A 13693-nucleotide genomic window follows, 5' to 3' on the forward strand; every position below is an offset into this window, starting at 1 on the left:
TTGAGCGGCTCGCAGTCGAAAGGTGGCGAGTTCAAATCCAAACAGAGGCATTGACTCAGCTCATAATACATCCAAGGTCAGTAAAAATTAACCCGTAAAAACAAAGTTTTTCACTATAAATCTTTTATATGCGTGGCGGCTAGAGTCCTCTCGTCCTCTGGCTTGAGATGGCTGGCACCTATGGGTCAGATGATTTCCTACCACCATTAAGCAATTGGTAATTAAATGTAATTTTTTTTTTCCTAAAGCGCGCAAGCAAGTGAACTTAATATAAAGGATTTAATAAGTACCGCTGTGTGAGGAAGACAACCGTGGTGATCCAATGGATAGATTACTGGACATCTGTGAAAAATAGCTTTACAGCTCATTGGAATCCTCCACTATAAAACACATTCCTGCGGAGGGAGCTGGTAGGAACGTTGGGTTGCTCGGTCAATGACCAGGGTCAACGGCGGCGTGGTGTATTCCGCAAATATGCCCGACTGTGAGGGTGGGCACAAGCCGGCGTAAGTAGGTTAACACTCTTCTATGCAAGACATAGATCCATCGCTTTTTTTAAATCCTTTATATTAAGTTCGCTTGCTTGCTTGCGTGCTTGCTTGCTTGCGTGCTTGCTTGCTTACGACCGTGCAAATCTTTCGGTCGTTTTTTAACCCACTTCCCGTGATCCAATCGAGCTGACATTTTCCACACAGACTCGTTGTGCGAGACAATTAATGTTCGTGAAAAAAAATTCCCAAAATTTTACACTGTTTAGGGAAGACAAATTAAATATTTAATTACCAATTGCTTAATACTGGCAGACAATCATCTGACCCATAGGTGGCAGCCATCTCAAGCCAGAGGACGAGAAGACTCTAGCCGCCACGCATATAAAGGATTTATAGTGAAAAACTTTGTTTTTACGGGTTTACTTGTTAAATCCTTTAAATTAAGTTCGCTTGCTTGCTTAGGACCGTGAAAATCTTTCGGTCGTTTTTTAACCCACTTCCCGTGATCCAATCGAGCTGACATTTTGCACACAGACTCGTTGTGCGTGACAATGCATTTTCGTGAAAAAAATCCAAAATTTTACACTGTTTAGGGAATTTTTTTAAAATATTTAATTACCAATTGTTTAATGCTGCCAGACAATCATCTGACCCATAGGTGGCAGCCATCTCAAGCCAGAGGACGAGAGGACTCTAGCCGCCCCGATGCCACGCATATAAAGGATTTATAGTGAAAAACTTTGTTTTTACGGGTTTACTTGTTACGACATTCAATTGCCTGTTGAGAAGAAATCGAGTCAGAAATCGATGGGGTAGCTGTAAACGGATCGGCCAGATTATACAATTAATAAGCAAATGTCTCCTTCTCGACAACGATGCTAAATATGATGTTCTAATAATTATAATAATGTAAACTTGTAACGCGCTGCTGCACCGTATTCGCTCACTGTCATAAAGAGAGAACGACTCAAGAGGCTCAACGAGGAACCACAGGGAAGGCAAGCCACGTGGTGAGCCGACACCAACGATTGTCCAATCTCTGCGGTCCTCTACATATGAAGATGTCAGCGGCAATTAACAAGCGTTTACACGTGGGAGGAAACCCGAGCACCTGGCGAAAACTGCACGCATGTGAAGGGGGAACATTCTATCCCAGTGTTCTTCGTTGCAAGGCCCGTGGAGCTACTGGCCTCTACTGGTGGCCTTTAGTGCAGCCTCTAAACGTGAGGCCTCCGACAATAGACGCATGTGATGGCACCCCTTGCAGGCGGTGTGGCGGCCCTCACACTGACGATGTCTTATCAGCGAAAGTGCCCCCACCTCTGAAAATGTGAGTGAAGAAGAACTGCCCTATATCCAATACTGACGGAACAGATGGAGTCGAACATTGTTTCGGTACTGCCTCCTCCTGGCAACAGAAGGTATATATGGCTTCCTCGTCGACGCCTGCGGGAAGGGAGATTAGCAACATCAGCGTTATCCACCAACTCCTGCAGCCTGCAGAGCGACCGACGCCGGGGCTATGTATTGATTGAGCTGTGTATTGATTGATTGATTGGCTTTATTTTAGCAGGTGAGAACCCATTAAGACAGATCTCTCTTGCAAGGGTGACCTGGGTGGATACATGACAACGGCACAGTGCAGTCAGCCTATAGACCTAAACACACAGAGTTAAATAGAGAATCTCAGTTGCTCATCAACAAAATACAGACTGACAAATGAAGCACATGTCGCTTTATCCAAACAATAAAAAATGCAATACTGTATTGTCACAATTATAATCATATGTATTTATACTGGAGGAGGAATCCGATGAGCTATAAATCTCTTTTCTACAGATATCCAGAAGGGGCGGGTCAGAACGTTACAACAACAAACAATGCAACACACACGATATGAATTACTTGCATGCTGTCAAAAACATGAAGCTAGTAATTCGATTAAGAATATTCTAAAATTGATTGGAACTAATTTAACTCAAATATGGCAAGTAGACTAACCCGTTTGTGAACATGTTAGTTCTCAAATAAAATAAACCGTGTATCAATTTAAAATTGTACATCCATACGAGTAAATGTAATGTAAATTTTGCTCATTACAGTGAATATAAATACACAGTGCGTGTACAGATGTATTCTTTGGGAAATTTTGAGTAAAGTCACGTAGATAGGTTCAAAGAAAAGAACAAAAATAACCTCTCTATGTGACTGAATTCCTGCAGTCACGAAAGCTTTAAGTCGTGTACAGATATGTTGCGCTTACTCATACTCCTAACAGCAATACAATTTTATTGTATTCGGTGAGCATTTCCCTGCAACATCATTGCCAGTAAACCGTCACCATTAACAGCAAACACCAATAATAATAAAAAAATGAAGCCGCCATAATTCTAGATTTGAAGCTTTCGTGACTGCAAGGATTCATACTCTTAGGTTTTTTCGATAAAGTCACGTAGGTAAAAATAATAATTAGTATTAAATTAAAAATAACAAAAAATTTTAGTTATTATTTTTTTACTTTACCGAAAAAACCTAAGAGTATAAATCGCAATAACTTCACCCCCCCCCCCCTCCGGGGAACAAAAGGAGGAGGATGAGGAGGTGGTGGTAGTGGCCCAGAAATGATGTCACCACAAACGGGGGGGGGAGGAGGAGGAGAGAATGGGAGGTTTTTTTTGTCCTGCCAGTGGCAGCGGTGCAGAGTGGCTGTGGAAGCGCCGTTGCATTCCGATTGAGCTCCAGGAGGAATGGGGGGAGGTCGCGGGCAGTGAGAAGCCACCCCCCAATGGCTGGGCTGTTGAAATCTCACACGCTCTGGCATCGGGCGAACATCGCTAGAGATCTCTCGTGCCTCTTCTGTACGAATACACTGGTAAGTGAAGCCCTCTCCATCCATCCCTCCCCGTGTGTGCGTTGTGTGCTAAGCACGTTTCGCCCTCTGAAGCGAGATCGAGCGCAACACGGCAGCAGCAATGCTGCTGTTGCTCTGTGATCGAGGCTTGTGGTGAGTAACCCGAGCGCAGGAGACGGACAATCGTTCCTTTAAAAAATATTGACGATCATCAAATCGCGTTCGTGACGACGCCTTGAAAGTCATCGCCATGCATTGTTGTATCCGTGGACACGCAATGCAATGCGCGGCCGTGGTGGTGGTGGTTTGCTCATTATTATCGGTGGCCGAGACTCGCAACGGAACAGATGAGAAGCAGTTTTCCCCAATCCCCCCCCCCCAGTCTTGTTTGTTGCGTTGCTCCAACACCCAAGGCACGAGCCACTACCAATACGGGCGGTCGGTGCAAAAATGTCATTCCAGTCCGTGTCCACAATGTGCGGTGGTAGGGATTGCTCGTTGCTTTGCCGAGGATCGCGTGGAGCAAATGCAGCCGAGTGTCTCGTTTTGATTGCTCGCCCAAGGCTGGCGAGTCAGCCTTGCCATGGTTCAGCAAACGCAAAAAATCCAGTTGCTTCAGCCCCGATGCAAGCTGGTGGCTGTGGCGTTGCTGCCAATGGGACATTTTGTGCCGCTCCCGTTGATGTGACCACGGGAGATGTCTTTCTGTCTGTCCGGGGCACAATGGGCACAACTGGCAGCAGCACGACAGAAAATACAGCGTTAATAGCGGACAGCCAGCAACGTCCATACAACGTTCACGTATCCCCCCCCCCTCCCCCCGATTCCAAAGGTGCACATGTTGATGGACGTTTCGGACTAAAATGTTTCTTTCTGGTGTGGAGCCTCGACGATGCAATGGCGATGTGGTAATCTTTCGCTTGTCGTTACAGAGGTGAATAGACAAAGGAGTGAAACCACAACAAGACCCTTTATGGTAATGGTGCACTTGATAGAATGCATTATTGACGTGCACTTCTAATCAGCCGTAATGCCTAGCAACCACCGTGGCAACGCCCTGATGTTAATGACATCGCGTCCGATTCACATTTGGCCTCGTGCTTATGAACATTGGTCCCCTTGTAGTGACATCATTTCGCTGGCGTGCCTTCGGTCACATTGCATTGCCACGTTCAGTGTTTAGCAACATTTTGAAAGCGAAAATCCTGGCCAAGTGTCTCCTCGTGAGGTTCCACCACCACTTGGCGAGACGTTGACGGTGCTTCACATGTGAAGAGACTTTTCCCACCATGGGAATGTGGATTTTCTTTTCCCCCACTGTTGGCTGGGTATCTCCAATGGAGATGAGAACAACCCGATGCAGACTTGTCTGAGCATTGGAGCAGTTCCCACTTGAAATTGAGAATTGTTGAGAAACGGCTTGCTTGACCATCATTTTTGGCCAGTCGTTTGTGAAATGGGTTAGTCGTGTTATAAAGGGTGCCGAAATGTATTTTTGTGGTGAGGGGCATACTGACGTTTATTAGGTAGTGTGAACCATGTCAGACCAGCATTCACATTTTAGTCCATATCTGGACTTACACGATCCTTATGAGTGTGCACTGTACCACTTTGTGGGGAAGTCGACATTTGGTTGTCCCATTGATGGACTCTCCCCCTGCCAGAGGAATCTCCACGACTGGCTCATGGCTGTAAATAGACAAGCTCCGTCACATTGTTCGTTAGAGCAAGAATCCACTTAATTTTATTTTTACTTTTAACTCTTATGAAAAGATAATGGAACATTGGAAATGGAGTAACGTTGTGATTGAGCTTCTATGATAGCCTTTAATGTTTCAAAAACGTAATAAAGACTGCGCCTTCCCAGCATGTTCAACATCTAATTGGGTACTCTTAATTACGACGATGGTAATGTCGAATAATATTGGGTCATTCTTACAGCGGTCGTTCACAAATGTTCGGCTGTGTGCTGGAAATTTGCTGTTACAGGGGTTACAGTGGAAACGTGTCGGAATTGAAGCAAATCAAATGCTATAAATGCTTGACAAGAATACAAAATAAGACTTCAGACAAGATGGGACATGTTGGCTGTGTTTTTGTCTTCTCCAGGAAAAGTCACATACTGTCGCTGGCACCATTTTGCCCAACATATCTTTGCGCAGGTAGAATACATATATCCTCGTCTGTTTACATATTAGTACAATAGAGTCGGTATGTCTGCTTACTGTGTCTCTAACTCAATTGTATGAATCTAACTCTGTAACCGTGATCAGTCCAAAAAATATTTTGTCGTGCCAATTTATGCTACGGGATTTTTTAATTTAATAACTTTATTCCTAATAAAGGTGTCTTTTTGGTTAGATCACGTATTGAAAAAATATAAACGTGTAGTTAACTCACCACCACCGACATAGCCAATTAGTAAGATTTGTCAGGTAAACAAAACGTGGCAATTAGTTTGTGCAAACTATTACATTGAGAGAATGTTGATGTTGTTGTTGTGAAGCTGCCCCACCCCGACAGCTATCGTCTCCGCCTACCCCCCCCTGCTACCCAAACAAGCCCAACCCTGGATCCAGAGGAATGAGTGGGGGCCTAATCAGGAAAAGGCAGGGCCTCGGGGGGTAAGAGGTGGGGCATAACGACGAAGGAGGCGTGGCCTAAAGAGGAAGGGTGGGGCATGAAGAGAAAGAGGGCGACAGATTGAAATTACCTGTTGATTGAAGGCAATGCATGCATAGAATAAAATATGTGCATCAGGCAGCTTAAACTAAAACTTAACTTTATTTTACCAGGTAAGGCCCACTGGGCTATATAGCTCTTTTTCAGAAGCGAACTGATCACAATTAATAGCTCAACGCGTGTTTCAAAATGTGGAGAGAAAAACCGGAGGACCTGGAGAAAATTCCATGCGACCACAGGGAGAACAGGCAAACTCCAAATGTACAGCAGTCGTCATGGTTGGGCTCAAACCCACGACAGCCTGCATACCAGGCGAGTTCTTCAACATTTTCCCTACCAGTTCCGCAGATGCAGCCACAGGTGTTACGCTGTTTCTTCACTTGTTTTGATTTGCTTCGTTGCTCTACTTTATTTAATTTGTTTTTCGTTTTTGTATTATTGGCGATGCAAGGACACTCTTGCAGGTTAGATGTGTGCTGGTGCCTTGAGTTCTCACCTGGTTAAATAAAATGAGCTTAAAGTTAACCTCAGCATTGCAATATACCTGCAGTAGTGGTGCTGGGCCATTGGGGGCCCTTAGCAGAAATATATCCCCCTCCCCACCCCACCCTTCGATTTATGAATGCCTAGTGAGAAGCCAGAAGAGATATAGACAAGAGACAGTTTCAGCAAGATGAGATTAATGTGGACAATATAGAGGCGGAATGAGATGAGAGAAGATAGATGCAGACACGAGATATATTAATAATATTTACAATGTTATATTCAATGGATTATTACAGTTGTTGGGATCTGATTTTGAACTGAAATGTGGTGCATTCTTATTTTTGTCATGAATTCGGGGGCCCTTGATCCGCATGAGGCACTAAGCCTTTGCTTAGTTTGCTTGTGCCTCGTGCTGGCAGTGGCTTACTGTACGGTAATTTAATACGGTATTTATTCGTGTAACTTTTTATAGAGTCGTGCATAGATCGCATTTCGTTTCCACCATGCTGGCATACATACGCAAGCCTAGTAGTGATCGTGAGAGTGGAGCGGTGGTGCATTGGCTTTTCGCACTGCTATATAATTAACCTTGTGGCCTGATATTCATATTCTTAGGTTTTTTCGGTATAGTCACGTAGGTAAAAAAATTTAAATTAATAAAAGTATAATAAAAATCACGACGTTTCGGAGGCAACACAAGCTTCCGTCTTCAGGTGGAACCGTCATAGCCCGACAGCTGTATCAAGTAAATGAGAGATTACAAGAGATACCACTCCGTATATATAGTGGTTGAGGGGGGGAAGGTCCAGGAACGGCTCACTTTTCATAATATGGTATTAAAGTGAGCCGTTCCTGGCCCCCCCCTCAACCACTATATATACGGAGTGGTATCTCTTGTAATCTCTCATTTACTTGATACAGCTGTCGGGCTGTGACGGTTCCACCTGAAGACGGAAGCTTGTGTTGCCTCCGAAACGTCGTGATTTTTATTTTACTTGTATGAATTTTTATTTTTTACCTACGTGACTTTACCGAAAAAACCTAAGAATATGAATCCTTGCAGTCACGAAAGCTTCAAATCTAGAACTTGTGACCTGAATTCGATTCCTGGTTACGGCTATCATAAGTAGTGAGTGACTATCTGAACCAGTCCCAAAATGACGTGGCAAAGTATAGTCAAACAACCCCCACAGTCTGTCGGGAGGCCCTCATCGAGTTTTACATCGTATCAATTAAACGTACATCAAAATGAATAACGTTTAAAGCAATTGCATAAGAAGATGTTGTTTGAGGAGAAATATGAACGTATTACCACTACAAGTTGTCTAATGCATTGCGAATGCTAGCAATGGGTGCGAGATGGTAGCCTTCTCACGGCTCGCCTGTCACAAGTTTATTTGTTACTTTAAACACAACTAATACTGTCATCTAGGCGAAATTGACGTTGTTAATTCAAATCCAGATATGACCAGCAGAGCTAAATACTGAATAAGGCCCTTTTTAAGGGTCATAAACTGATCGGATGAGGTATTTGAGTGTACCATTTAAACAATGAAGGACTCTCATGAGCTACATTTGACTTCCTTGGCAATAACCTGAAGGAAAATAAACGTACGTCGTTGCCTTACAGTAGACGAATGTTGAGGAAAGCACATGAATGTCAAGTTACAAAATAAATGGTTGCACCCTTGTTGCTGCCATTTACGACCCTAAACATGGCCTCACCACTTCCATCAGGCAAGGCCAAATGGATCATGCTTTCAAGTCCAGACACCTCAAGTATTAGGCACACCAAAAATAACCATCACATCTTGTCATGTGATGGTGATCAATGTATATAAGCCCCCGCATAAGGAATGGACATTACCCCTGCCAACAGCCACTTTAACTGCTATAACAAAAAAAATGTTTACAGCAAACAAATACTCTAAACATATGTTTCTAAATACGGAGAGAAAAAACGGACGACCCAGAGAAAAATTCACCTGACCACGGGGAGAGAGAACATGCACACTCCAAATATACACAGGTTTCAGGGTCGGGGTGGAACCCACGACCTCCTGTGTACTAGGTGAGGGAGATAACATCTCGCCACCACAGCACCAAGCTATTGACGTGGGTGACTTCAATGGCCACCATTCACAATGGGGCTACTCAGAATATAACGAACCCAGAGACAAACAAGGAATGGTCGTAGGCACAAGACACATTCCTCATATACGACTCTACACAGCTGAGCACATTTCACTCTACCCGATGGACTATAACCCAGACTTAAGCTTTGTCTCAAAGGACGAGAAAGACATGTACTAATTGCTTCACAAACAATTATGATAGGCAATTTTTCAGTCAATACAGATTAGTAGCCACACACTAGATTCGCAATACCAGTCATAACCTTAAAACCATGACCACGTTGGAACATTCGGAAGGCCAAATGGCTCAGCTTCGAAAAAGAAACAAAAGCCCAATCGAAGAACCTGGAGCCAAAGCTGGAAAACTTCGCGAAAGTAAATAAAATTCTGACATCTTCCACAAAAACAACATCCTGAGGGGGGTATCGGAAAACCTATCCGACATGTTGGCAACCAGACACAGAACAACTCCTGCAATATTTCACCAGAACTGGTGACCAAGATAAAAGGTCACCACACTACTGGAGTCCCTGAACTGTGCGTGAAGAAAACGTTGGGAATATGTCACTGCAGACTTGGACTTCACTCACTCCAAGCCATGAAGCCTGGCAGCTCCTCCGGAACTTAGGTGCCTTAAAACGAACAGAGCACAGACAGTCGTACCTCTGAGTAGCACGGTTGGCTACGTATGACTACGTATGATGCGAAAGAAGTTCAACATGCATACATACAAATGCCGTACGTAACCTTCCACATGCAGTCCTGCCCAAAGGCACCAATGGACAAGCTCACCGAACAAGCTGTCCACGAACAAACTTTCCATCACCTTGAGTCGACTACCACAAGCAACAGATCTCTCAAGACCACATAGACTGTCGTTGAAGTGGGGTAAAAAAAGCCCTCGGGGGGGGGGGCACAAAGTAAATAAGGACACTGGGATACGACGGCCTGTGTTACAATATTCTAAAGAACCTGGGACTATACAGACAACAATGGCTTGCGAACCTCTTCACCATCAAACACGGGATGGGCCACATATACGGAAACAATGGAAAGGAAGCCCCAAGTCATTGCCATTCGGAAACCGGGAAAGCCGCAAAAATTGTCCCTCCAGGTACAGGCTAATGCCCCTCTTGTCCTCCATGTCCAAGCTGGTGGAACGTGCCGTGCTCACCAGACTTTTCCCCACCATCAACCGCCAACTGCCTCTTGAGCTGTCTGCAGTTACTGTGAACAGATTGTTGCCTTCACCACCCTCGAAGATGGTTTCCAGCATCGACAGAATGCTGGTAAAGCAGTGATTGACCTCCGTGTTGCCAATGACACTTGAGCACCATGGCCTGCTGCTGTTGTTGACCAAAATCATCAGATGCTATTCTGTTGTACAACTAATCTACGTGATGTTCGGCGACCATACATTCAGAGTATACCTCACCGGTAATACAGCCGTAACATAATTATGAACAATGGCCTCTCAAGACTCAGTACAAGCATCATTACTTAACATATATGTAAGTGACCTGCCATTAACAGTATATCATATTGCAAGGTCATATATGCAGATGACTCGGCACTTAATGCACAAGGCACAAACCTCGAGAATACTCCAACCAAAACCACCGCAAGTACTTTACACCTGAATAATCATGCAGCAGATGCCATCCTTGATGTGTCCTGCTGTGGTAACCCAGTGCGCTATCACCCTACTCCAAGATATTTAGGGTTTATCATGGAGCCCCACATAATACAGTAAACCCTTGTTCATTCGACACATGGGGTCCTGGCCTTGCCGAATGATCAAATATTCCGAATTATGGACAATGGTATTCCCCAATAAAAAATCTAAATTTTTTTCCAAAAATTTTTTCTCCAAAAAAAGTAACACTTACCATCAGTAACCAGCACTGGAGGCAAACAAGGGGCAGGGATGATAGGTTCCATGTGGTAGGTGGCAGAGGTTGTGGAGAGGGGCTTAATGCGCTCACTAAATTATAACTTAAATACCAATTTACACTCACTTAAGCTTCACATTTTTTTACTTAACAATGTTTACTTGACTGCATTATTTCTCACTTTTATACCACATTACTCGCTGTCAGACGACATCAGCTGATATGCTGACAGAGGTGTCTGAGGAAATTGTATCATTCGGTACGGCAATTCGGCTCGTGGCGAATTACTAATATACTGTGTATGCGAAAAGCGCAGCCGTGCCGAATTATCCCCAATTACGAATGATCAAATACCAAAATAACGAGGTTTTACTGTCTATTTGTGATAAAAAACACAAATCAAGAATCTCCCTGCTACAGAAACTTCCAGTTACGACCTGGGGCGTGCCTCGGCTGATGCGCTGCAAACTGCCGCCCTCTCACTGATCGACTCACTGGAAAAGTATTATGATCCAGCTTGATCCAGGAACTCGTAAACAAAACTGCTCGATGCACAAATAAATAGCACAATGGGCATCTTAACGAGACCACTGAACATTATGCCGCCACATATCCGCAGAGACATGCAAACTGTAAGGGAGTTTACACATTTTATTGTCAACGGCAACCTACCCATCAACAAAGTTCCTCGCCGCCAACTCGCTTTCCGATCCCCCTTTCTGGGATCGTGCTGTCACCACCCTAGAAGTTCGCCAGCTCCCGTGGTGAACAAAATGGAACAATGCGAACCTACAGAATCACCACCTCATTCGAGACCCAAACATTGTACCTCCTTGACTTTGACATGCATCCTCGAAACACCGGTGTCACCATCAACCGAATCGGAACATCAACAGGCAACTGCACACATCACGTTCGCAAATGAAATATTGAAGACACAGCCACTGTGCGACTGTGCCAATGCAGCCCAAATTATGGGCATCCACAGTAAGCCACTGTAGTCTGCGCTCATTAAAAGAGGGATTATAGCAAAGCTACACTCTCTCCTGAAGCCCTCCTCATGACTATCAGACATTAACATTGGCTTTTTGTGTTGAATTTGGTGTCCTTCCCCGTACATCCGATTAGCATCGTTGTTACGTACTTTGCGACAGACGTTCAACATACAGTACATACATTTGGCTCCTGAACATTTCCACATGCAAGAGTAGAATAAAATGCTATCAATCCAAGGTGAGACGTGCCAATTATAGTTCTCAATGGCAATCTGTGGGGTCTACAGGTTGCCCAGAAATGTGACCTCGTGTGTAATCAAACGTCAATCCGTAGTGATGCTGGGGGGACGAATTATCTTGGATCCACCTTTTCACAACTTTACTCCATGGGGTAAAAATAGTTGTGGATAACTCACGAGTAAGAAGTTGGAAATGCCACACGACCGATCTACAAAAAAACATGTAATGGCTAATAGGAGTTATGAAGTGCATGCTTCGCTAAAGGGCCAGTCAATACCTGCAGATAATGAGATGCATTTACCATGTATGTGTGTGTTGCACTGTGAATCTACTTATCTGTGAGAAAAAAATGCATTAATTACCCATTCCATGCATATTTGCATTGCACTTACATTCAAGTCCCCGGATTTTTTTTATGGGGGGGGGGGGGGAATTGAACGCCGAATATTATATATGGCAAATATAAAAAAAATTAAATCGTGTGAAACTGGATATAAGGATACAATGTCCGCATTACTCCTCTTATCAGTAAAAACACGTTCCTTCAGAGTGGGCAGGTAGGAACTTGGTTGGACAGCGCATTCGTGCACGACAGACAAATATGCATGACAGACGGACAAATAATACCTGGTGGGCAGTGTGGAACCTGTTGTTCCTACCTGTAAAATGGTGCGGATAACAGAAAGTCATTCTGCAAAGCAAAATAGAAAACCACAGATGGATAGAATAGGGCCGTGGATAATAGGAGTTTTTGTGGACAACTACAGCTTCCACGGATAATAAGAATTGTGAGTAATAGGACTGTGGATAAGCATAGTTCTCTCTATGTATGTTGCATCAGTTTTGCAGCTGAGCAGTGTCACGTGCAGTGCACCCAAGACATGGTTCTGTAGACTCGCCACTAGAGCAGTAGGAAGGCATGTGAATGGATTCCTGCTCTTGCTCTTATTAAACATAGATATAAAAAAACATATAACGTCATCATTCATTATGCTCGGTAATCACAGCTGGAATCTAAAAATGGAACATTCCCCTCAATACAATGCATGGAGTAGTATCGTACACCAACTGGTCTGATGTGAACAATACTAAATAATACATTGCAGCCATTCTCAATCCATGTCGATCGTGGTTTTTGCTTTGCCGCACTTCATCACACTGCGCAGTGTGGGTTAGTAAAGGGACGATGAGTTAAAAAAGAAACCAATTTTTATTTCTAGATTTGAAGTTTTCATGACTGCAAGGGTCCATACTCTTTGGTTTTTTTCGGTAAAGTCACGTAGGTAAAAAATAAAATAAAAATAAATTAAATCACGACGTTTCGGAGGCAACACAAGCTTCCGTCTTCAGGTGGCACCGTCACAGCAAAATTGCTGTATCAAGGATACAGTAATTATCAAGGATCAAGGATACAGTAATTATCAAGGATCAAGGATACAGTAATTTTGCTGTGACGGTGCCACCTAAAGACGCTTGCTTTGCCTCCGAAACGTCGTGATTTAATTTTATTTTATTTCCTTTTTTACCTACGTGACTTTTCCGAAAAAAACAGAGTATGGACCTATTTTTATGTTAGCTGATTTGGCCCACTGAGCTGTATAGCTCTTTTTTCAGAAGCAACCTGGCCACAAATGATAGCTCAACGAAGTGGCTCATCATGTGGAAATGTATCGCAGGCAAATACTCTCAACGCACGTCGATTTTAAATCTGAAGGGAAACAACTGGAGAACCCGTAGAAAAACCCACGTGACCATGGGGAGAACATGCACATTCCAAATATACAGCAGGCGTCAGGGTCGTGATCGAACCCACAGCCTGCATACGAGGCGAGGTAGTTAACATCTCGCCACTCATAGTTGGCAGGACCATCTCTGATATTAATCGCTGCTGATCTTAACCGCGGCTGGGAATCGAACTCGG

At 43.9% G+C, this 13693-nt stretch overlaps 1 protein-coding gene across 2 annotated transcripts in view; it reads left to right on the forward strand.

The window, feature by feature from the left end:
* The first annotated feature begins 3176 nt into the window (after nucleotides 1–3176).
* Nucleotides 3177–13693, forward strand: part of LOC144724942 (cAMP-dependent protein kinase inhibitor alpha-like) — a 41824-nt gene continuing 31307 nt past the window's right edge. Inside the window, exons 1-2 of one of the 2 annotated variants that reach the window (XM_078604269.1) lie at nucleotides 3191–3363; nucleotides 4275–4318. The gene's annotated coding sequence lies outside the window, so the exon portion shown is untranslated. Of the gene's footprint in view, nucleotides 3364–4274; nucleotides 4319–13693 lie in introns of both variants that reach the window. The other variant, XM_078604268.1, reaches the window with a different exon arrangement.

Source organism: Lampetra planeri, chromosome 22 (assembly GCF_965212315.1).
Source record: "Lampetra planeri chromosome 22, kcLamPlan1.2.h2, whole genome shotgun sequence".
NCBI classification, from domain to species: domain Eukaryota; kingdom Metazoa; phylum Chordata; class Hyperoartia; order Petromyzontiformes; family Petromyzontidae; genus Lampetra; species Lampetra planeri.